The sequence below is a fragment of the Alexandromys fortis genome, unplaced genomic scaffold, assembly GCF_014885135.2.
Source record: "Alexandromys fortis isolate MF-2015 unplaced genomic scaffold, M_Fortis_MF-2015_v1.1 scaffold_55, whole genome shotgun sequence".
Lineage (NCBI taxonomy): Eukaryota > Metazoa > Chordata > Mammalia > Rodentia > Cricetidae > Alexandromys > Alexandromys fortis.
This window is the reverse complement of record NW_026067936.1, coordinates 313715-340640: the sequence shown is the minus strand read 5'-3', so window position 1 is coordinate 340640 and position 26926 is coordinate 313715. Positions and strand designations below refer to the sequence as shown.

Sequence of the window (26926 nt, the reverse complement as noted above, 5' to 3'; positions counted from 1 at the left end):
ATTGAATTTCCTGGAACTGAAGTTATGGATAACTGAGAGTTGTAATGTGGGTGCTAGGAATCAAACCCAGGTCTTCTGAAAGAGCAGCCAGTACTGTTAACTGTTGAGTCCTTTCTCCAGATCCCAAAATAAGTAATTTGTTTAAAAAAAAAAATACACAAATACCCCCAAGAATAGACCATGAAAAACAAACAGGAGATAGTGTTGAGATAAGGATTTATTTATAAATAACTTTTATTTTACAACAGCACAGTTCTTATGTTCATAGTAGCCTCAACCCAGATTAATTTGGGTCCTCTTTCATATCAATGAATCAATAGCTACGGTGGTAGATACCCTGACAGAAAATAAATTCTCTAATCCTAATTCTCCAACTACAGAAATGTCAGGGCCGTTAATATGCAAAATGGTATATTTGGTATGATTATTCTTCAGATCTCTGAGTATTCTGAATATACATCAGGGTTCCCTACTCCCAAGTCATCCATAAATCTAGTCAAAGGCCGGGCGATGGTGGTGCACGCCTTTAATCCCAGCACTCAGGAGGCAGAGGCAGGCGGATCTCTGTGAGTTCGAGATCAGCCTGGTCTACAGAGCTAGTTCCAGGACAGGCTCCAAAGCCACAGAGAAACCCTGTCTCGAAAAAAAAAAAAAAATCTAGTCAAAGGTAGCCATAATGGGTAATTACAAAGAGCAATCACAACGAACTGGCAATAGTGAAAGCCAGTGGCCAGTCTAGAATGGGTACTTTCCAAGCATGTGGACTGAGTTCAGGCTCTAAACACTTTCAATCCATAGCATCTAGAGATGGAGAATTAAAGTTGAGTTAGCCTGAAACAATAAAAATTTTCCCAAATCAAGTAGGTTCGTTACAATTTTAATTGTTAACATCATAATGCCAATCAATTTAAATTCCATTAAGTCAATCTCTCATTATCTTGTTTCATGACAAGAAACAATATATTTAGAATTAATTCTTTACATAGAATATGTATTTGTAAATTCTATTCTACATAGACCCAAATACTACAGCCTAATATGATGAATAAAAGATAAGGTGAGAGTATAAACACACAAACTTGCTGCACAAACACCAAATCACAATGATCTCATTAGGATAATCTGAAACCAACATTTTTAATTCCAAAAATCCTGAAACCTAGGGCTAGAAGTGTGACTCAATGCTAAGGTGCTTGCCATTCAAGTGTTAAGAGTGGAGTATGGATTTCTATGACTCATGTAAAGACAGGGTGAGCATGGAGGCTGGCTAGTAATTATAGCAAAAACAGAATCCTTAAAGCAAGCTGGCTAGCCAGATAGCATATTAGCAAGCTCTGGATTTGACTGCAACAAGCTGCCTCAATGGACAAGGTAGAGAGTGATTTGAGAAGATTCCTGATGTCAAATTCCAGCTTCCACAGGAACACACATACATACATGAACACATACCACATACATAAGAGAAATGCCCCACCAGCTAACAGTCTCTCTATCACTGTCTAGACTGTTCTAAGAACTTCTAGAGGAAAGAAAATGATCTGTGTCTGAGCTATCTAAGAGAGTAGTCACTAGCCAATGTGGGTTAGTGGTACTGTCATTAAGTTGTTTTTAATTAATTTAAAACTAAGTGTAATCGGGTGGTGGTATCACACACTTTTAATCCCAGTACTCAGAAGGCACAGGCAGGCAAATCTCTGAGTTTGAGGACAGTTTGATATATAGAGTGAGTTCCAGGACAGTCAGGGCTACACAGAGAAACCCGGTCTTGAATGGATGGATTGGTGGGTAGTGGGGTGGGGGGATGGATAGATAGATAATTAAGATAGGTAAGACAGGTAGGCAAGCAGGCAGAAAAATAAAATTAAGTGGCTAATTACAATTATATTGGCACAACTCTACACCAATGAAAGATATCTTAAGACTGCAATTTTCAATTTGAATAAAGAAATATAAAAAATGAACACATGGCATCTATAAAGTTTTAGCTTGCAAGTGGCTTTGAACAGAAACTACAGTATACAAAACTCTGAATGCACAACACCCTGTGCAAGGTTAGCTTTTAAACCAAGTGTCTCAGATCACATTTCCTCATTCATTTTTAAAATAGGTTTTTTTTTGGATTTTATGTGTATAAATGTTTTGCCTATATGTATGGATATGCAACTCATGCATTCCTGATACCTGAAGAGGTCAGAAAAAGGCATTTGATCCCCTGTAACTAGAGTCATGGGTGGTTGTGAGCCGTCATCTGGGTCCTGGGAAACAAACCCTAGTTCTCTGCAAAAGAACAAGTGCTGTTAGCTACTGAATTATTACTCCAGCATCTCTAATATAAAGCTGCCTGGTTTAGTTATCAATTACTAAAGATACATCAATGAAAGCACTGTAAATATTTACCCACAAAACTGAAAAAAAGAAGGTTAAGAGTAGTAAGATCTATTTGATTTAAATGAAATAAAGTAAGAAATGAGATATAAGAATTGAGATATAGTAAGAACTGGCTATTACTTTATATAAGAATAAAATTATCAGTATCATTTTTAGCACTGATATTTTAGAACATTTCAGAGTAGCTGTACTCTGGATGGAAAGTGCTTTCCAATAGTGTCTCACGAAGGAAGTAACTTATGGGCAAAGAGAAAAGCTTAAGATGACTAAAACATGTGGACCTGTGTGTTTTTTAATATCCTACTTGGTGTTTTCTGTTTTGCTACAAACATTAGCATCCTTTGTCAAATCAAAAGATTTGAATTAACTACATTCCATAATCAGTTAAATTAAAATTCCATGTATGCAGTATCTCATTACAGAAAAAGAACTTATTTGTCTAACAGCAGCAACAAAAACAATTCTGGAGTGACAACCTTATCTTTAAACTTATTGTCTCAATTACATTATTCTTACAACTTTCAAACTAAAACCTAAAAATAGAGGACAAAGTTCTACAATGTGACTTGCTTATGATTTTCAATTTCCAAAAATTCTGGTCTATTAAGTGAAAATAAACTTAAAAATCCAACTCTGCTTTTCAAGAGACTTAAACACAAATCTTAAAACACTATCTTTCCAAAAAACAAACAAACAAAAAAAAAACTCAAAACACTACCTTTCCAATCTTTATGAAAGATAATTAGGGCTGGAGAGATGGCTCAGAGGTTAAGAGTATTGCCTGCTCTTTCAAAGGTCCTGAGTTCAATTCCCAGCAACCACATGGTGGCTCACAACCATCTGTAATGGGGTCTGGTGCCCTCTTCTGGCCTGCAGGCATTCACACAGACAGAATATTGTATACATAATAAATAAATAATTTTTTTTAAAAAAAAGAAAAAATAACTAGAAGGAGTATGCAAACTTATCTGGGAATATCCTTCAACACCAATCCAAAAACTTAATAAACAATTAATAGGTCAGAAGATCATTTAGTCTAAGTACTTGCTGAGTGAGCTATCAAAATACTAGTTTTCTATGGGGGGGGGGGGGTGTTTGTACCCAAGGGTACAATTAGTTACTAATTTTGGCATACATTCAGAAATCTTGGCTTACCCTCAAGGCTTTAAGGAAGTCCAAGACTTTTCTGCCTGGCTACCTCCGACACAAGTCTTTTACCAGCTCCAAACTTTTCTCTGTATGTACAACTCCTCCAGAGAACCAGAGTGTGAGTAGATTTACATCTGCTGACCTGGTGCTTCCTTTCATCTTTGAGGGTGGGGTAGTACTGGGTTTGCCTGACAAAGTATGTAACAAGCCTAAACATCACTAACTTAATAGTCATTCTAGTCAGGCTTAAAAGCCATTTGTGCAGCACCACTCTGGGTCCAACCATTATTGGCACCAGATTTTCTTTGTCCTAAATTTCTGACAGTTGGTTAAGAGAGTAGCTATAAATAGAAAGATCAAATTGAGCATGTCCGAAAGCAACAATACAAACTAAACAAATAACTAAGAAAAAAAACATGAGCAATGTGAAAAATCAATGCAATTATTAATGTTTCAAAATGGCTTGTTGGCACACATACATGTCACATCTCATCTACCTCACTAAAGAAGCAAAGGTGGGGCTGCAGCTATACTGTGGTTAAGAGCACTGGCTGCCCTTCCAGAGCACCTGAGCTGGATTGCCAGATACGGCAGCACCAGTCTTTAACTTCAGTACCTGGCTTCTGCAGGAACTGCATGCATATGGTATACATACATACATGGAAGCAAAACATCCTTACACATACAAAATAATTTTAGAAAGAAAAGAAATGGGCACTCTTCTACTTTGGAGTGGCAATTTAAAATTATTGGCTTAGGTCTATGCCTATGGATACATCTCTGAAATTATTTTTGCCCAAACAAAATATTACTATCATGAGTTGTACTACTATTAATCACTATTATTTAAGGGAAAAAACACTTTAAGAATGTCAAGCATGGTATAAGTACATTTGCAATCTCAGTGTTATAGAAGCAAAGACAGGCAAATGCCTAGGGTTGGGGACCAGCTAGTCTTGGTAAGTTTCAAGCCAATGAAAATACTTAAAAAAAAAAAAAAAAAAAAAAAAAGTGGATGGCCCTAGAGGCCTGACACGAGAACATATTTATACTCTGCCTTCTACACACACACCCACACACTCTTGTGCACCTACACACATAGAAACACATGCACAAAATAAATAATCAAACCAATCAATCAAGACCCAGAACCCACACAGAAAAGTCCTTGAGAAATGCATGTACTGGAACTGGAGAGTTGACTCAACAGTTTAAAGCATTTGCTGCTTTTACAGAAGACTAGGTTCAATTCTCATTACTCCACATGGTGGCTTACAACCACCTATGACTCTGGTTCCAGAATATCCAGTATCACCTTCCGACTTCCGAGGGCACCAGGCACAACCAAGGGACACATACATACATGTAGGCAAAATACTCAAACATTTAAGAATAAATAGTAAATACACATGGTATGGTACAATTCTATATTCTGTCAATTGTATTTTAAATAAATGCTGATTGGCTGGTAGCCAGGCAGGAAGTATAGGCGGGAAAACCAGACAGGAAGTAGAGGTGGGGCAATAAGAATAGGAGTATTCTGGGAAGAAGGAAGCTCTTTCCGCAGTCCTGCCCAGACCACCAAAGAAGGATGTGACCTACCCCGCTGAAAGAAGTGCTGAGCCATATGGCTAACATACATAGGAATAATGGGTTAATATAAGCTACAAGAACTAATAAGAAGCCTGAGCTAATGGGCCAATCAGTTTATAATCTTATGTAGACCTTCTGTGTGATTCTTTGGGACCTAATGACTGTGGGAACCAGGCATGACAGAAACCCCAACAAGCAGCCCCTCCTGTTACATACACGTTTTAAAAAAATAAGTTAACATAGCTTTCTATGTCTTAACATAACCTATGACATAAGTGAATAGATGATATAATCAGTTATGAAGGCCTGTTATGAAGATCACTGTAACCAGTGTCCGTCTATTACGGAAACACTAAGAAGTGTGTCTAAGACAGGGTTTGGCAGAGTTTCTCCCTGTGAGTATTAGAAAGAACTTTACATTTTGCAAAGCACAAGACTTGTATCACCCAGAGCATTAAAAATGCACATACATACAAAAATAAAAATACCTCACTAAGATGCTAAGTGAATGAGGATAAAGGAAGTGAAGCAGTCCCTTAATATCCACAAGACACTGTTTCCAGTCCCCACCTCTAAAGATACCAAAATCTAAGAGAGGCTCAAAAGTCTCATATACTATGAGACAGCATTCACATACCCTATGTACATCCTCCCAAATACATTTTAAATCATCTCTAAATTACCTGTAGTACCTAATGCAATGCAAACACTATGTAAAACAGCTATACTGTATTGTTTAAAGGAAAGACAAGAAGTCTACACATTTAGTGCAGTTCTTATTTTAATCTGCAGCTGACTGAATCTGCATACATAGAACCTGTAATACAGAAATGACAACTGACTAAAGTGGATGTTTACATTTGTACTGGGGTGGGAGATCCAAAAGAGCGAGGAAGAAGTTAATAGAGTGTGGCGCCTGCTTGTAACTACAGTATACCAAAAGGCTAAGGTACTGGACTTAAGTACTACAAGTGGAGGATAAAATACTTCAGAGAGCACACTGAGATAAAAACATAGGAGTCGGCAAGATAATGGAAGCTCTCTTAGGACAAAGGTCTTTTCTGAAGGCTCAATTCCCTGTACTCACAATAGTCCTCCTATGTGTGGTTTTTGTCACGACTTACTGAATGAAAAGAATCTATTTTGAGAGATAATTATGTAATCCAAAAAAGAAAAGATGAAGGCCTGAACCAAGGAAATGAGGAGATAGAGGAGGCTTGGCTAACCTGATGGAGTAATGACTTGGTGTTTTGCTCATCGATACTCAATGTCACCTTCCCCTTCACTAATGCAGCAAAGTCTGCTGGGGCTCAGGATATACCACCCAAAAATATGACTGTAGGAGGCCAGAATGTGCCACCCCAAAATAGACTTCTTTGGCCTATTTTGAGTTTGTTATTTTGAGAAACTGCAGGCACTGAAGTGGTTCTGAAGAGCCGCCCTTTTATGAAAAGGCATTTACATCCGACAGAAATCTACCTAGTAAAGTATAAGCAGCAAGAGGTTTCCTTGAGATGACCCCTGTGGAGATTTTACCTGCACAGCAGGACTGCCCGAGCTCCCCAAGTAGCTTGGCCACCCTTTCTTCACCATCTACTAATGACTCTGACCCCTCCTTTCTGCAGTTCAGGATAATTTTGTTTTGTTTTGCATATATGTTATATGTATGTTTGTGTTCATGTACATAAGGGTATGAATGTGCATGTGTGTGGTATGTATGTATATGTTTATGTAGATATGGGTGTGTATGTGTATATGGATACCAGAAGCCACTATTGGGTGTCTTCCACAGTTGTTTTCTACATTTTGATGTAGTTATTTATTTTTGAGACAGTCTTTCACTGATCCTAGATTTAACAGGGCAGGCTAGCCAATGAGCTCCATCCCCAAAGCTGGAATTTACAAAATGTTACAAAATGGAGTCTGGTTTTTTAAAACATTGTGCTTAGAGTCTGCACTCAGGTCCCATGCTTGTGCAGCAAGCAATTTATCCCACCAACTTAATTTATATCATTTGGAATTTAAACCTGGCAATGACAATGTGAAAAACATTTTCTGAACATCTTAACAGAGTTGTAGACAAGGATTAACAGCAGCTGCAATTTAATAAATGGTTTAACAGACATGTAACAAATGCAAAAAGAACACTCAAGACTTTTTTCAATGCTTGTCATTTTCATGGGCTTTATAAGTCTTTCTAGAGGTAGTGTCATATGGCTGGAAAGTACTGAGTTGAGTATAAATAAGAGAAAGGAAAATTATTTATAATCTGAAACACTTAACAAAAATGACAGCACCACTTCCATGGGAAAAGATGTCACCAGATGTCACCTCTCTTTTCCTTCTCTAGGTTTGTTCTACTTGGCTGATGGCAGCAGACACGAACTATTTGTATCAGTCTTCTTTGAAAGTTAAGAACTGAGAATCCATTGTAGCACACAGCTCTAATTCCAACACCTGGGATACAGATTAAGCATTGAGGTCGCCTTAGCTACACAATTAGAGGTTAAACCTTGTCTCAAACAAAACAAACATAGAAATTTTACAACTGTATTTTAATCTACAACAAATGACAAAGTAAATGAATTATGTAGCATGCAAAGAGAATAAAAGAAAGTTTCTACTGAAAAATTACATATAAAAAGTTCCCAACACCCCAAAGCACAGATTTAACAAGAAATTTATAGCAGGCTCTTGCCTAGCACATTAGCCAATATACTGTCATTTATTTGTTTCCATATGATACCTGACTCAATGGTGACCACACACCAACCATATAAAACATTTCTTTTGCTTGGCAATAAAATGGATTATTTAATCTGTCTTTACTTATCTGTGCTAAATGTCCTAACACTTAAGATTTTTCTCTAGTTTTATTACACTGATTTAAGCTATACCATATATTTTGACATATATACATACAAAAATGATTGCTCTGATATATAACCATGTGTTATGTATGTAAGAATATAAAATGACAGAAGCAAATTGTACACCCACTATTTCTTGACTTCCTTTCTATCTGCTGTGGCAACCAGTACCTTAAATGTACACCTCCTCAAGAAAACACACAGGCGTTAATAGCTATTAGCTGCAGTCCCCCTAATTATGTCAGATCCTCAGACCTGTGTATTATACTAACTGTGATTTTCATCTTTGGCTTACATTTCATTTCCACAGCACTGCAGCACAAACACTGTACTATCTCTATCTGGGTATTCAATTCCTTCCATTGCTGTTTTTCAGATCATCCATGAGCATGCACACACGCACACACACATACACACATATTTTATTTACTGCCTGGCCTTGTTACTTAATGTAATATACATATTGTGGCCATGGCATGATTTTTTAAGGTAGAATAATGAAAGCAAGTGTATTTTAGTTTACCCACTGACCCATCAATAGACACATACATTATTTCACTGTGTTGGCTATCAAGTGTTATGCTTTAATGAAGATATACACCAATATCTTTAGAAGCTAGTATCTTCATTTATTTTGGTCATATGCCCAGAAAAAAGATTATTGGGTCATGTGACAATTATACTTTTAATTTTTTGAGGTGCCTCTATATTATTTTCCATAATGACTATCCTATTTTACATTTCTACCAACAATACACTAAAATTCTCTTTATCTACCAGCATTTGTTACCTCTTACCTTTAAAAAAAAAAGTGTTCTTTGGCAGTTTTATCTGTGCATGTAATTAATTTGTTACACAGCCCAATCCTCTCACCCTTGTGCTGTCTCTCTTACAATGCAAGGTAGAACCACAGGAAGTCCAAGATGACAGCAAAGAGTAACAAAGGTGGGGAGCTACTAAAAAGACAGTTTGGTGGAAATGCCTGCTGCCTTTTATTTAAATGATACCTTTTCTTGTGTTCTAAATTAGAGTGGATTATTTAAAAACTTGGTCTATTCTTATCTAATGTGAACAAAGTGTTCACATTTGCCTCACTGCTGTGTTCCCCCCCACACCCTGTTGAATCAGTTTTCCAATAAAACAAATCTTCCTCCCACCCCGCTTGCTTTTGTAAAAATAAGTAACTGTATCCTAATTGGTTTGGAAGTTCTCTAAGCATGATCAAATAAAGCATAGGTCCCTATAGAAAAGCTCCTTTAAAAGTTCAAAGTATGGGTCGACTGATCTTCCAGAGGACTCAGGTTCTGTTCCCAGCACGGACATGGATAGAGTGGCAGTAGGACACAGAGCAGCTCAAGAGGTAGGGTCACAAGTCATATATGTTATGGCACGGAAAGTGTTTAAGCAGAGGAGTCAATTTAATTTTAAAATGTGATAATACTAGCAAACAGAGCACCTTTTTACTATTCCTAGGATTTTACATGCTCTGTACTGTCAAGAACAGTAATTATTTGTGTGGCTATTTCAACTGAATTACAGATGGAAAAAATTAATCCAGTTCCTCAAGTAGCCATGTTTTAAGAACTCATTAGCTAATTCTGGATAGCGCCACAGTACTTCTATCACTACACAAAGTCACATAACACTGACGTATGTTAACACAAATCCTTATAGCTTCTTTATGAAATAAACACCCTGTTAATCTCCATTTTATAGAAAAATATGTGGTACAAAACATTAAAGGTCATAAAGCAAGTGGTACCAGTGTGGAATGCTAACCCAAATGGTCTGAAATTTAAGCCTATGTTCTTAATCTCTTCAGATGAAGTCATTCTGGGCAATTGTGTTGACTGGAAAAAGAGGATGATATTAAAGGCAAGAAAACTAATGAGGAAACTAAGGTCAGACATAAGAAAATTGTTGAAGAACAGTAGGCTAGAATGGAGATGAGGTTAATTAATAGAGCTATTCAAAGGTATGAGAAGAGTGGGAATGGCTTAGAACTCTAAAGGCAACAAATGAGGTGTGAAAAATAAAATGGAAGTTCCCATTTTAAGAGTTAGTCAACAGAAATGGCTCTTACTACAGTAACAAATTAGGAGAGCACATTAAAATTAACAAATCCTATCGGGATCACTGCCAGTGAGAAATAACACAGATAAAAGCTACCCAGTGAGTTATACAAGCCCAGAATCCAGAAGAGAGGTCTGGAATTAAGATAGGAAATTCATCATCAGTGCAGAGAGGTCCAGAGATAGCTCAGGAAAGTGGAAGCGATAGACAGACCATAAGGATAATAACAAGTAAGATACATGCACAAGATAAAATGCCAGAAAACTTTCTTTAGTCATTACCAAAACGACAGGAGGAGGGAAGAAAAATGCTTAAGAAAGAATTATCCCAGAGACAGAGGGAGAAAAGAACTGTCAGTAAGTACAAGAGGCTGCTTGGAGGTCAAGTAAAATAAACCTGAAAACTTCAAACAAGAACAATTTAAAGCCAGGTGTGGCACCACTCACCTATAAACCCAGTACTTAAAAAGACAGAATCAAGACCAAAGTTAGCCTAGGCTACACAACAAGACCCCACGTCTAAAACAGGAAGAAGAAAACAAGAAGAAGAATTTATACGCATATTGTAGGGGTAAAAGCCAGACTGCAGCAGATCTGAAATAAACATGTAGATTTTTTTAGAAGAAGCTTAAAGATAAAAGTAACAAGGCAGGGGGCTGGAGAAGTAAATGGCTTAGCAGTTAAGAGCACTGGCATTCTTCCATATCACCAGAGTTTGATTTCAAGCACCAACATGGTGACTCATAATGGTCTGTAACTCTGGTTCCAGGGGAATGAGCTTACATAGATGGACAGATTCAATTCTATCTATAAGAGAGAATATGGGAGTATGTGTTAGGATGAAAAAGCCGAGTCTGAAGGAAATACTGAATTACTGTAATTCAAACAGATTACATAGAGACAAATCCTGGGCTACAAATCAGTGAGTAGAACCCTACCACATGGTTAGATGAATCAATCAGTCCTGTAGAAGAGCAGAAGAGCAGGAAAGGAAAATGTTTGCTTTAACTTTTTAAGATAAGGATGCAAGATTACAGGGACTAATTAATAGAGGACAATTCATAAACCTGAAATTAGGAGAACAGCATTTAAAGGCCAGGAGATGGCTCAACGAGTACTTGCAGCCAAGTATGACAACCTGGGACCTACATAGCACAAGCAAAGAACCAAACTACTCCTACAACTTGAACTTGGCCTTACTGCTCACACACACACACACACACACACACACACACACACACAAAATGCAGTACCCTCCAATCAGAATCATGAAGGTGACTTAAACAGCAAGTATAGTAGAAATAAAAAGAAAGGGGACAATTAGGAAAACGGTAGCCAAAAATAAAGAATTTAGGTGTCCAAGAAGTACATAGTCCTGCGTCCAAACATTTTCAGGGAGTGTAGTTATCTCACTTATCTAAATTTCAGTTACTAAATTAAATTTACTTCTTTTATCCCCTGCAACCTTTAAGCAGTTCCTACTCCAGATACTGGCTCTAAGCATTATCTTGGTACTTGGTACTTTTCTTCCACTGCATCCTAGATACACACCAAGACACTCCCACTAAAACCTGGGCTCTGCCACCTCTGCTGGGGTCTAATTTGTTTTCCTGATTATTTTTTTAAAGTTCCTCAGGTTTTTCTAAAGACAATTAATGTCAAGACCTACTGCTTTGGAAAAAACAGGGATTTTGATGGATGTGGTGGTACAAGTCTTTGACCCCAGTACTTGGGAGGTAGAGGTAGGTTCAAGGCCAGCCTGGCAGCCTGGTCTACAAAGTAAGTTTCAGAACAGTCAGGGCTACATTGAGAGACTTGTCTCAAAAAAACCAAAAATAAAAAAATAAAAAAACAACCAACTCCCCCAAAAGAAAACAAAAACAAAGATTCTCATCTAGGTAATTCTAGCTCTCAAGAGGCTGAGCCTTGAAGATTATCAAAAGTTCAAAGCCATCCTGAGCCACAGTGAGATCTTGTCTCAAGAAAATAAAAGAAAAAAAAAAGAGTATACAAGAAAACGTTGAAAGATAATGTAAACACCATTAATCAGATACTTAAAGGGTCCCTAAATAATAGACTTGGAAATACTAATATACAGCACCACACTCAAAGCAGCAATATATTATATTCTGAGTTCTGTTTATTATAAATTATAGAACACTCTGGAGTTATATGCTTCACTGTAGTCAAAGACTAAGAAAATCTAGAATCTATACTCTACTAAATTAAAAGAATTGCAAACCAACAACTCTCTAGGACAACTGCCCCCATCTAGGTCCGATAATATCCTATATATACAGAATCTACCTACTATGCATAACAAGGAAAGGCACAGGCATGAGCTGTCTTCTTTTACAGACAGTAAACTCTTACACAAACATTTTTTTCCACTCCCCAATTTGCTGTCTGCTGCTTTCCCTGTATGGTTTATTGGCAATATTACAAATTTTTCAAGCTTGTCCTGGGTATTTAACAATAAAAAAACAGTCAGTGCTAAAGATGACACTTTTTTTTGAGATAGGCTCTTACTATGTAACCCAAGCTAACCTGGGTCTCAAGATCCTCCACACATGTGCTATGATACATGTGCCCCCCAGATAGACACACAAATATATAAATAAAATGAGTACATCTACAGAAAAGGCCAATCCCTAAGTGTCAACTGATCTACCCCTGACTTGTTAACAGTCACCACTATATATATTTATAGAGAGAGAGAATGTATGACACAAAATTATACCACATGTATAAATACCACATTATTTTTAAAAATTGAAACGAATCCAGTTTCAATTTGGTAATATGACAAAATTTACTATTTTGGGCAGTTCTGGGGAATCAAACACAGGGCCTTGTATATACTAGTTAAGTACTCTACCAATGAGTCAAATCCAGTCCTGCAAAATCTGTATCATCTATGTCACCACACCCTCATCTCTTTTGCACTATTTTTTGCATTTACAAGTTTTTTTTGTTTTCTTTATTTAAAACAAACAATAGCTCTACTAAAAAGGACAAGTATTCATTGTATTCTTAATAAAGTATCACAATAGGCTAATTGCCAATTACAAATTATTTTTACTATCATCACTATTATAACTAGATAAAATATTAAACAATTTTACTATATAAAGGCTGTTTCCAAACCACTAAAACGTTGTGACTCTTCATTCTCAGTAACTTTAAAACATATCCCATTTTGTTTGTTTCTTTATTAGCATAGCTGGGAGCTGGAGAGATGGCTCAGCAGTTTAGAGTACTTCCTGTTCTTCTAGAAGGTCTGGGTTCAATCCCTGGCAACCACACAGGGCTGCTCACAGTGAAATCTGACATCTCTAGCCCCTGTGAGCAATTCTCTACATATGTTCATGCATCACACACACACACACACACACACAAATAAAATCTTCAAAAAAAAAATCAAAACCACAAAGACCTAACTCTGAAAATTCAGAACACAAATGGCAATAAAATTAGATAATCTGGGCTACCCTAGTTAATCATTGTATTGAGAAACAAGAAATTGTAGGAAGCAGGAGATCTATCACTTAATCTTTCTGATCCAGGTGACTTACTTAGCTGAGTAATACACTCAAGCTTAATTAAAACTCTCCGTTTTCCAACAAAATGTTTCAGTAAATTATGCTCAAAAATACTCTACAGAAAAACATTTTAATTATTTGGACTATCATCACAAAAAAACTAGCCACACCAAGGCTGGAAAGATGGTGCAGTGGTCAAGAATGCAGGCTGCTCTTCCACAAGACTCCCAGAATCTATACTACAAACCATCTGTAATCCCAATTCCAGGAGAACTGACACCCTCTTCTGGCCTCTGTGGGAACTGCATTCACACAGCACACAAAAATACACAGGCAAAACACCCACACAACATAAGACAAAAAAATAAATAAAAAGACCAGTAACATGGAACCTAAACTATATATATTATAGTACCCTACAGCTAACCAAATCAACAGACACATAGCATTCCAGAAGTGCGGCCTACGGCAGGTGCTCAATACCTATCTGAATTAACTGACAACTAAATGTGGGATCACTTCTGGCCACACCTTCCTTTCTCCATCACTGTCAGATACACTCTTGTGTATATGTCTGTATTTAGAATACAGAGGTTCCATAACAGCAAGCCAACCCATTCTGCACAGAAACTGACTTGATAGTTTGAAAGAGAGAAAGGAAAGTAGTTAAAATACAATGAAAGGAGGCGATTTATAATCCATTCAGAGGAGGAATCATTTCTCACCTTTGAGTTCACTGTTTTATAATTCTGAAAGCGGGCTCTTCACATCTTTGGGGAAAGTCATTCAGGAAATACACTATTGAAAATAGCGTATGAAATGAAAATCATTTAAAAATATAGAACAAATCTCATCAATTCTATTTCATAGATATCATAAAAGCAGCTGAGAACAGCTCAAAATGCAAAGTACACTCTACTGATCAGTCAGTGCACATGGAATTCTACCCAAAAGAAACACAATCTTCCTAAACATATACTTCCAAATATATTAATTTCAGTTAGTAAGTAGCACTACACATTAGAGCTATGTAGCAATGAACAGATATTTCTAATCAAAGCAAACCAGTAGGTTTCTACTAAATGAAATGTCTTTAATGCAAGACCTTACGAAAAGCTTTCAGTTCAGCTGTAAAACGCTGTACGAGGGTCCTCAGGGTTCTTTCCAAAAGTCAAGTCCCAGAATCCTAGAATCTGTATTTGTCCTGTACTGTATTATCAACTGGCTGCTTTTTAAAGAACATACACAACTGACACTTTATGTAAGCCTGGTCTTTTAAAATTAAAATGTTGTATGTAGCTCAGTGACAGCTCATTCTTATAGTTCCTATGAGACTCCTGCATGCATACAGACAGACAAAAGTAGAGAGAGGGGAGAGAGAGTTCAAGCAAGGGTCTTCTAGAGTACATGCACACACACAAGCACACAAATAAATAATAAAATAAATATTTTTAAATTCAAATGTACTGTATTGGACTCTCGGTAAATGGATAAAACTAGAAAAGATCCTATTGAGGGCGGTAACTGAGACCTAGGAAGGCAAACGTCACATGTTCTATTTGTGGTTCCTAGTTTTAAGTCTTCAGACCTAAGTAAATAACCTGGAGTGAATGCAGAGGGACCATGGGACACGGAAGAGGAATAAGGAGGGGAATAGCAGGGTGCAAGTCACCTGATGGAGAAAACAGCGATGGGGAGACCCTAATTAATGAGGGAGGGAAGTAAATACAGAGGAAAGAGGGAAGGGGTGAAATCATAGTAAGGACTGTCCGAAAAAGTTGTAAGCATATTATTATCTATCTAGTTAAAATTACATATAATAGCATCTAAGTATGCATACACATATGCATATATAGTTTAAATAAAATCCTCCAATCTGGGCTGACAATACCACCATAAACTATAGACAAAAACTCTAACATCAGATATGAGATTTGAGTTGGTGGTCAGGGCTGTCCAAGAGACTCCCAAAATATCTAACTCATTGCTGTTGTCCTTGGTTGCCCCCAAGGGGAGGAAGATAAGTCCTACTTGCTGAAGAAACCACACAATTCAGATACTGGACCCAGAGGCCCTGTGCTGGACCTGAACTGTAGCCTCCTTCCTAAGGGCTAGCCTTCATCTTACTAGAAGGCATCGGGCAAACTTCTAAGGAAGGGACGCAACCAACAGTCCTGTCCACTATAACATCCGTGACCCACAATGGCTAGCATGGCACAATAACCTAAGGATGCAGTCATGGCATATACACCTTGTCAGTAACTAATATTTCCTCTAGTTGGATTTTTTTTAATTTATTTTATGTGCATTGGTGCAAAGGTGTCATATAAGATCCCCTGGAACTGGAGTTACCGACAGTTGTGAGCTGCCATGTGGGTGCTGGGAATTGAACACAGGTCCTCTGGAAGAACAGCCAGTGCTCTTAACCACTGAGCCATCTCTCCAGCACCTCCCCCTCCCCCGTTGGATTTAAGACCTGCTCAACAAGAAGGAAATAATGCCTGGTACTGGAAACCTAGCCAACTACCCAAGGTTAGTGAAGTCATGGATCTTGGAGGGAAATTTACAATTATCACTTTACTAAACCAGCATAATCTCTAACTATACTCCAAATTTGTATCCTCATACCCACAGGTTAAGTGTAGTTCTCACTCCTCATCAAAGAAACTTTCTTTGCAACAGAAACCATTACAAAAAAAATCACAATTGATCAAAACACAGTTGGTAAAAGCCAGTCCCAACCAATATTTGTACAACACAAAGCTGAGGGATCATTTCAGAAGAGTAGAAGAAAAGATTTTTAAGAACCAAGGGAACAGGAATTCTGCTGTGAGATTCTATCTCCGAGAAATGTCAGAGAGGCTAAACCCATGAAGTTTCATTAACAAGGCTGCCTAAACAAGACCTGAACTACTAAAATACCAATGGACATGCTAACACAGAAGAGGGAAGCTTGAGGTGCCCCAAGTCTAAACAAAGAACTGCAGGCAACTGAAGAATGCTAGAGAGTGAATGGGTCTTCTACAGGGAAGAGTCCCATAGCTGGTTCTCCAGTACCAAGCCTGGGATCATACACATACAGTAACATTACACAGACTGAGAAGGTTGTATTTAGAAAAATATATATGTTTATATGTATATGTGTAACTACATGCAACAACCAAAGGAAAGGTTATAAATTTGAGAGACTAAGGAGGTGCATGGGAAGGGTTTGAAGGAAGAAAGAGAAAGGGAATTGGTACAATTATAATTGCAAAATATAAAATAATATTATAAAAAATAATTCACCAATAAAATATACCACTGCCAAACATAGCAGTACATGCCTCTGATTTCAGTACTAGGAGATGAGGCAGGAGGATTTCTACAAGGCTGAGCCCAATTTGGGCTACCTAGAAAGACGATGTCAACAGCTTCCCTCACAAGAAAACAAAAGAAAAATGCTGATTGTTACTTAAACAAAAATTTGTCACTTAATGGGATGCTGATAACTACAATGGAGATTGGCTCAGAGATTGGGTGCTTGTTACTCTTCCACGGCCAAATTCAGTTCACAGCACCCACTTCATGCAGCCCACAACCATCTTACTCCAATTCTAAGGATCAGACATCCTGGCCTCTCTGGGCACACACACAATGAATGTACAATATGGTGGGGGGTGGGGGGGGCTTCTTACGGAAAATGCAGAAGTGGGAGGAGGTAAAGAGAAATAACAGGACACAAGTGATCCCCTGGGGAAACTGGAAAGCAGATAGGCTCTCTAGGAACAGTGGAGGAAGGAGAATACAGGAGGAGAGAGGTGGGTAACGAATCATACTATTAACTGCTTACACACAAAAAACAAAAATTGTAATACATGTAATTCTGTGTATAAATGTGCATAAACACACAGTTTTAATGAACTTTTCTTTTCTGGACTGATGGTGTCCCCTGGAAAAGCCAAAGATCTCCAAATAAAAACCCAATACTAGACATGAAAAGCCTCTTTTGAGTTGCTGGTCAGGGCTGTCCAAGAGACCCTGTAATTCACTGCTGTCGCCTTCTAGAAGTGGAAAATAAGTCTCTATTGCTGAAGACACCACGCACTTCAGACTCAGGGCCCAGAGACCCCGCCTTTCATAGTACCAGAAGGCGCCAACAACCTTACCCAGCTACGATGCCTATGAACCACATCAAAGACCAACATGGCATGACATTAAGGGTCCAATAGTGACCCTCACATCTTGACAGTAACCAACAACAGTTCTCTAACTGGACTCAACAAGAGGGAGGCCATGCCTGGTACTGGAAACCTGGCTAACCACTGACTACTAGTGAAGTCATGGTTACTGGAGAAGAAACTACAATCACTAATTTACTAAATCCCTAACAACAAATTTATTAACATCTATCCTTATACTACAAGTAAGTGTAGTCTTCACCCCTCATCAAGAAAACTAAGTTGCAACAACCATAGACTACTCCAGAAAGCCACAGCCAATCAAAGGGTAGTCGTGGGCTCCAGTCCCAATGAGTACATCTACAAAACTGAACGATGACACCAATGAGCATGCCAAACTAGACAGAAAAGCCCACAAGGTCTCAAACCTACACAAAGAACTACAGGCAACTGAGGAAAACTAGGAATCAGAGAGGTGGCTTTCCCCAGGGGGAAAAAAAAAAATCACACCAATTGGTTGTCCAGTGCCAAACAGTCATGAAAATATACATACAAGTAACATGTAAGGACTGAACAGGTTATAATTAGGAATATATGTATATACATATGCAGTGTATATGTGAAAAATGTGTATGTACATATATGTATGTAATAACCATTAGTAAAAAAGAGGTCATATATTGGAAGGAGGTTTGGGGGAGTAAAGGAAAGGGAGAAATGTTGTAATTATATTACCATTTCAAAAATTAAACAATAAAAACCTTCCCCCAGAAATAGCTTGCATGCTATATACACTAAGGTGTACAACACATTAACAGTTCACTCTACAAATAATGCAGAGTGCCTTATAGTGACATATGACACTATCAATGTAAAGGAATAGTCACAGACAAAATTCTTCCTGTGCCCAAATATTCTCCATTAGGGCCAAACTGTACTACTATTAAGATACACCTGCAAGTGCATAAGATGACAGAATAGCACACAACAGAGGAAGGTACGTGTGTATGTACAAAACACTCCCGAACTTTTTTATAATACAGAATACTGTATTCCTGTCACATATAACTATAGCTGTTACAAATAACATTTAGGATTTCATCATATAGTAAAGCCACACTGGGTGTGGTGGCACACACCTGTAATTTTAGCACTTCTTAGAAGGCAGAGACAAGGTTTGAGGCCAGCCTGGGCTTTACAGCAAGACCCACTTTCTCAAAAAAACAAAACAAAATGTAACATATGATAGGAAGCTATACAAAACACAGAGTTGAGAGTGACTGATTTGCTAACCCCTTACTATGGATCTTAAGAATCTGTCTCATTCCTGTCTAATGACAGCCTCAAACAAAATGAAAAAAGAAAGGAAAAATTCCTTGGAGTGAACCACTCCTTTCAAAGTCAAGTCTCCGGTATTTCTAATTTTATCAAGTTGCAACTGTAAGGTACTAGAAGAACCTTCAATCAAAAGTTTTCATGCTAAGCTAAGTTAGTTCTTATAATTAAGTCAACATTCTATACTCTGAGTCTTAGACTTCAAAGACTTTAATGTACTACAACAATTAGCATCTACTAAGCTTTCACAGTGAGAACTCACAAAAGCTCCCCAAGTCTTGACCCTAGAAATGTGACCGTGAATCCTATTCTAAACTGCACCATCAACACTGATGCCAATGTTTCTTACCTTATCTTTCTCATGTGGAAGCAGTGACACTGGAGGTAAACAAGAGAGCGACTCACAGCCCTCTTTCCCATCAGCACTTGCTGCCTTAGTGTTGAGTCGGTAGAGAGGTCCATCTTTAAGGAGTCTGCCATGGCCAACAGCTCGCTTGATGGCCAATCTTAACTGCTGGTGAAAGCCTGAGGCAGCACTGCCTCCACAGGCAGCAGACACATCCTTCTGGCTTTTCAAAAAGCGTTCAATACTTTTCAAAGTTGAGCCTCCAGACTCTGCCAAGCCCTCAAATGCCCGTTTGAGTAACTTATTCCAATCCACACTTTGTTTATTATCCAATTTTCCATGGTTTCGAGGTTTAGGAAGTGCTATTCGCCCAGGATTATCAGGATCTTTATAGGAATTGAGACCTTTGTTTGAGACTTTTAAAATTGTCCCATCTTTAACACTCAACTCCAACTGCTCTAGAACAGTTTTACGATCCAAGCCATGGGATGAAGACACGGCATTGCAAATCCTTTCTTCTGAAGGTCGCTGTTTCTGCTTCTTTACTTTTTTGATGGCCTCCAAAATCCACTCCGTGTACAACGGGTTAGCGAGTTTTACCATGGTGAGGGATTCCGTATATCCATAGAGTCGCTACCCTTTATCCTGATGCTGAGTAAGTCTTACACAGTGGAAAACAAGATTCTCGGAGGGTGGGAACCAGTAAACCATAGCATACAAGATTTCCGGCCTGAGTTTTCCCTCCTTTCACAAAACAGAACTGCAACCTAATTTTACCTTAAAAACCAAAACAACTTGTTGTTTTTGAAGTGTCTTCGAACTCCTCAATAGCACCACACACTGGTCTGTACTCCACTCATACTCTTGGACTCCAAACATCTCATTCACAGCTCCAAGCAGAAAATGAGCATCTTAAGCCTGAAAAGCAATTAAAATAATGTCAGTTTTCCATCAAGGCCCACTCTAGAAATAAGTCACCAACTGAAACATCCTAGGCTTTTCTTAAAGCAACGTGTTTATCAAGCACCCTTCGGAATTTAAATATCATACTATCAAAATTCCAAAACAAGCACTGGAAACCACTAGAATAAACACAAAAGAAAAAAAAAGATATGAGTAGTTAAGGTAAAATGAGGAAATAAAATGAGATGTTCCAGGAATGACCTTAAGCTATAACTAACCAGAGGAGTGCTAGCTTGTCCTCCGCAATCTGTGCTCACCAGTCTATGGGTGCAACTCTTCCTCCATAATTTTCCCCAACAAACTATTCAGTACTTCAACAAGTGTCTGGGTTAGTAGAAAGAATCCTGCAATGAAACCAAGAGTGAATCATCTTTCAAAATTCCAGTGAAGAAAAAAATAGCCAATAAGATATGCAGAAAAGCACTGAGGACAATTTGGCTAGTTCATATACTAAAGAAAAGCAGCGCAGCATGCTTCATGTATCACAATAAGGTTATTAACATAAACAAAAACAGTGAAAATATCTTGGTGTGAAAGTGCTTAAAGAATTTTAAAATAATCCAACTTTCTTCAAGCTTTTACTAACACCCATATACTGAAGGGAGTAACAACTGACAACGTGCTTATTTATAAACAATGTACAGATAAACTAAAATAAGGCCTGGGATCACTGGAATCAGATACAAACACTACACATGAAATGTATAGTATGGAAAATAAATATTGCCTGTCTGTGTGTTTATAAAGAAGTGAACCTGATAAAGACGTGAACTGGGAATTACTAACTCAGAGTGAACAGTCAGGAAAACAAAAACAAACCGACTACTTTTCTGGGTCAAGAATCCGGCAAATACACATTTCTTAATGACTAAAATAATGTGAATTCTAAACTTTTCCCTCCAAAACCAAGTTTAACTTTGAACTTCTCTTATTCTGGAGAGCATGTACAATCTAAATACAGCTAAGGGGGTGTGGGGGGAAGGTCCTCCAGCAAGTATTCTTAATAGTGACATTAAAAGCAAAAGGAAAATTGATACGTGTTGGGGAAGAAACAGTACTATAACTCTGGTAAGAAAGCGAAGGGTGAAAAAAAAACAAAAAAACATTAGTACCTGGGGCCAAAGTTTATTTCAAAATTAGCTAGCTAAAAGAAGTCCCCTGGGGGAAAAGAAGCTTCACTTTGGAGAAGGTCTTTAGAAAATAAATAACAGGATTGCTACCCCAGCAAAGTTTTTTTTATAGACATTAACTTTAAAATAACGAGAATTGGGATCTAAGAAGGTGGGAACGTCCTATGTGGTTAGGCTTTCAGGTAAAGAATGAATGACAGTCACTCATTGTCCTTCCGGCCGGAAGTTTCAAAAATCTCCAGGTCTGCGAAACCAACGCGCTAAGGATCTGAACCCTAACTCTCAGAAAGTCCACTAGCTGCTAGGAAGAGAGACCAGCCGGCTCCAAAAGCCCTTCCCGCTCCATCTCCCACCCCAAAACCCATCTTCGCGCCCTCGATTTAAAGCCCAGGGAACTTTTAAAAACTTGAAGCGGCCGAGCCGAGTAGTTTGCCAACGGACTGCTCCGCCGTTCCCATTCTATGGAAACACAGCCCGAAGAGTAAGTTAACAATGAAATCACGTGGAGTTAAGGAGCACCGTGAGCTCTGTCCCCAGCTCCAAGCGCTAAGCTCCAAGGGGCCGACTCCGAAGAGCAGCGAGGGGACACCGGCTGTGACGGAGCCTGACAGGTCGGGCAGGTCCGGCCCAAAGTCGCAGAGCTCTTGACAGGCAAGCCCGCCGCCACCGGTCCCGGCCCGGGGCTGACAGTCCGACAGACACAACACCACACGTGCAGCCTGCTCCGCACCACAGCACCCACCAGGCTGTCACCCCGCTCGGCTCCAGCCCGCTCGGGTCTCCGCGCGCTCGGCACAGCCCGGAGTGCGCGCCCGGCGCCGGGAGCGGCGGGCGGACGGCGGGCGCGCCCCCGAGGGAGAGCGGGCGAGCCCGCACAGCAGCCCCAGGCTCCGCGGCCTGGCCGCCGGGCGCCCGTGAGCGCCGGCTCCCGGAGTGGACCGCCGGCGGAGCGAGGGACGGCGAAGCGGAGGCGCGGACCGGGCGGGCGGTCGGCGCGGGCTGGGCCGCGGAGTCGGACGCGAGGGGGCGGCCGCGGCGCCCAGCCCGAGGCCTGGCGCAGAGCAGCGGGAGGCGGCGCAGGCCGCGGCGGGGCCTGCAGCAGCCCGCCGACCCTGCGAGGCGCCCGACGAGACTCCGGGACAGCTTAGCCTCGGGCTCGGCAGCTGGGAGCGACCGGGGGAGGCCCCTCGGCTACTTACCTGGGGGGAAGACAGCCGGGATCCCGGGGGCCCGGGCCGGACCGCGGAGATGCCCCAAACTGACACGGCCGCCATCTTGGAGACAGTGAGCTCCGACTGGGGGGAGGGGAGGCCAGGCGGCGGAACAGCCGCGGGGGGAGGGGAGCGTCGCGAGGGAACGGCTGCCTGGGGAGGGAGCTGGAACAGCCTGCGCGGGAGGGAGGGGAGGAGCCGAGGGGCGCGGGAGGAGGGCAGGCCGGTAGCTGGAAGAGCGGGCTTGTCGCCGGCCGGGGCCGGAGGGCGGGGCGGCCGGGGAGGGGGAAGAGCCGCTGGGCGGGTCACGTGGGGCGGGTACAAAAGGCCGAAGCCAGACTGGGAGCGGGAGTTGGCCGGGCTGGAGGCCAACAGCTGGGGGCGTCCCTCCTCCTACCACCCGGTGCTGAGGTCTGGCGGATGGCGAGGCCAGAAGCGGAAGGTGCACCCGGATGACATAACCCGGGAAACTTGGGGCCCGGCGCTTGGGTGGGGCGGCTTCGGCGCGTCGCCGAAACCGGTAGCTCGGTGGCTCGGAGGACCCCGCGCGCGCGGCGTTTGTTTCCAATCCCGGGCACTTGCTCTCGCCCGGGCTTTCACCGCGTCCGTCTCAGTGGTGCGGTAGCTCCCGGAGCCCCGGTGCTGCGCGGACAGACCCGGGTGGCATAGGGGCACAAGTTCCTTCTTTTGCCCTCACCTTTCGGCCCCCTCTGCACTCAAACCTATAGTCCCCGTGGTTCAAAGAATATAGTCTGGCCAGCAAGGGGAGAGGGCATGAAGTTGGACAGCCTGTCAACCAACAAGATGCCCACCCAGGCACACCCCTGTCCCCTGCTAGACCTCCTTGGAAACATCTCTATAAGAAACTCTGTAAGAAACAGCACCTACCGAGCTCAATTTCTAGGACTCGGACAAGGTCACATAGCTATTGTGACACACACTTGCGTTTGGAACCTGGGTCTTTCTTGTCCTTTCGTGCCCTGTGCAGATTCTGCTTGTCCACACTGATGACTGTACCTCAAAGTGACGCTTGGCCAGGCCAGCTCTGTCGTCTCTTGGCTACCTGTTTCTTTGTCTTGTCTTGATCCACTAAAAACTTTTTAAGAGATTGTGTCTCTCTCACACACACCCCTTCGCTGGAAAGACATTAAATGTACAACAGTTTAAGAAGTGAATTGCTGCTACCCAACTTTAATCTGCTTTGTGTCCCCTTCCTAGATTCCTCCCCCGGGTCTCATTTTATCACAGCTTTGCGTTAAGAAAAAGACAAAGAAAAAGACACCTGTTAGTTGCTGCTATTTCTTTGGTGTTTGCTTTCTTTTCCAAACTAACATGGTATTTACTTTTCACTTTACACTAAGGTGTAGTCCTAATCATTTTAATGCATTCCAAGACAAATGTTCTTCCACAGTGCTTTTGGCATCCTCGGAGTCTAACCAACATGATGTACATAGGTTAGGACTCACTTTTGGTGAGTAAACATTTGTGAGCTGCTGAGAGATAAGTTTACACCTCACCTCACTTCATGTCTCGCTTCAAAACCTCATTCTCTGCTTTCAGATCTATGTAGCCCTTCTCCACTCTTAACTCCTGGCCAGACGATTAAGCATTGTAGACAGTTAAAGCCTTTCCATATTAGTAATAGCCTGGAAAACTCAAATGAAGGGCCTGCAGTGCCCTATACTGACATTGACATTGATAACATAACCAGTTGTGGAGAGGTTTATTGAGTCGCCGTTAATTGCTTATTGCCAAGTCCTGGGTTACATTACAGTATTATTAGAAGACAAATTTGGAGACAGAAGGATAACCACTAAGCTGAGGATTCAGTGGGTACCCTGTTTTAAGGGAATATGGGGGAGGATGATGGAGCAAAACACCTAGTAGCATCCTCTGGCCTCCAAGAATGGACTTTTTTAGATACATATTGCTAAATGGCATACTCGAAGATCTTTGCAAGTTTTGCAGCAACGAGAAATCTATTTTTGCAAGGGAAGAAGACTGCAGGTGTCTTCTTCCCTTGCAAAAAACAACAGGATTTATTTTAGCGTAACTCTTAGGTTTTGTTAGAGATTTTTGTTTTGTTTGTTGATTTTTTTTTGAAACAATTCAGACAGTTGAAGGTTATTTCCTCTGTCAACCAAAAAAACCACAGCTCTCATCTTAAAGGGTTTAAGCTTATTCTGGATCCATTCTATGGCCCGGGACATAATTTCTTCATTTGTAACTTCATTAAAACCAAGATTAGTTTTTTTATCACTTAGAAATTTACCAGGTGGAATATTCAATATCATAGACAGTTTGAAAAATCTAACTGCTGAAGTATTTAAGAACCAAAAAGTAAGAGACAGTAGTTACTCTGTACTCAGTGGTCAGTGGTGTTGAAGATGAGTATCATCCGGCGGTTTTGAACTTCACAGGGTTGAACTCAGTGCCTGGATACAGTGCTGATCTTTCCATCGGAAGGGAGTCTTTTGTGTACGGCTTTCTTCCTTTTAGTTGATGAAGTTATCTGGTTTTCCTTATCCTTAGATGAAGACTGTGGTTTTAACGTTAGTTATCACAGTTAAAACCCTTTATGATATTTGTCTTATATGTTACCTAATAGACTAAGTTGCATAAACATTTAAATACTTGTCCATTAAAGCAAGTTTCACAATCACCAATTAGGTAGGAATATTCAAAATAGGCATAACTCTCCAAATAGAATTTTTTTTATAGTTAAAGCAATGACTATCTAAAAGAAAAAAAAAGGTTTTTGTAATTAGATCTTAAAATTCTCTATGATTTTGAATATTTTTACCTGAAACATTTCTAAGTGATAAAATAATACTAACCTTGGTTTTCATGAAGTTCCCAGTGACGATATTACACGCTTTCATTTGATCATGCCTTTTTGTTATGACTTTGTCAACCCTAAGCCCCTACCTTATTCAAAACTGGTGTTTAAAAGATTCAGGAGTTTTCACTATACACATATGTGTGTGTGCACGCATATTATCTATATTTGCATAAAATGAAAAAATTATTTTTTCAATTAAACTTGAACTCCACTTACTCTAGCTAGAGAGACCCAAAGACGTGTGTTAAAACCATTTTTATCCAAGTTATACAAAAGACATCAATCTCTAATAACAGCATTCTTGATGCAGTTACCTTAAGTTCTGATGTTTAATTTTGGATACAAAGACAATTAGCCAGGATTTAAAAATGAATTAAAGAGTATTTGTATTTTATTAGTTAAGTGGGGAGGCAATACTATAGTGGCTCCTTTCAAAGTTCTGTTTCTAAGCATTTAAATACAAGTGAGATAGCTCATAGAATTGAAATAACTGTAAATACCAGGGCAACATGCACTCAATCTAGATTTTAAATTAGGCAAAGTTTTGTTATTTTAGACCTTGATCAGTTACCTTCACACCATTAGGCCACAATGACTGAATTACTTAAGTTTTGGTCTGATAATGCTGTTATATATCACTTGTAAATGTTATGTCAGATAAAGAGGGCGCAAGAAAAACAATTCATATATGTGTCATAATGGCTAATAGTTGTGATATGATCAGGAGTTTCTTTCGTAATGGCTATTCATCTGAAAAGAGCTATCCAGCCCACTCCTCAGCCTCATCTACATCAGATCCCAGGAGTGAGCTAGGCTATGTCCTTATAATATTTAACAAATAACATGGTTCCCACGTGCACAAAATGTGGTCCTTGGTCAACAGGGATAACTCTGCATGAGGATCCTGGACAGAAGCTGTGTCCGTAGAGCCTGGCTGCAGATGAGATGGAGAGATTGCAATGCTGCAGGTCTAGGAACTAATTACCTAATCTGGGCTAGCGTTAGCCCCGCAACAGCCATTCCTTGCCTACCTCTGTGTCAAAGGTGAATAATAGATAAAAACAGTAATTTATTAACTTAAAAGCCAAGAATGTCACCAGGTAGCATATTAGGCCTATAGAACATTTTCCCCCATCTTGCTATACCTGCCTCTGTGATTTACCCACCAATGTATTTTAAACTTGCCTTGATTTATGACTTTCATTGTTCTGTAAAACTTTGTGAAATTCCTTCCATGTTGGAACATGAAATTTGGGGTAACCTACATCTGTGTTCCTGGGCCACAGTCACTCAGAATGGCTCCAGAATAAACTGCCTCTGATACC

General features: G+C 40.0%; 1 protein-coding gene across 1 annotated transcript in view; it reads right to left on the bottom strand.

Annotated features, from left to right (window-relative positions):
* Nucleotides 1-22887, bottom strand: part of Kat6a (lysine acetyltransferase 6A) — an 83204-nt gene extending 60317 nt beyond the window's left edge. The window contains exons 1-2 of the mRNA XM_050146683.1: nt 22748-22887; nt 19459-20373 (exon numbers count right to left, since the gene is read on the bottom strand). The gene's annotated coding sequence lies outside the window, so the exon portion shown is untranslated. The remainder of the gene's footprint in view (nt 1-19458; nt 20374-22747) is intronic.
* Between the last annotated feature and the right edge of the window lie 4039 nt (nt 22888-26926).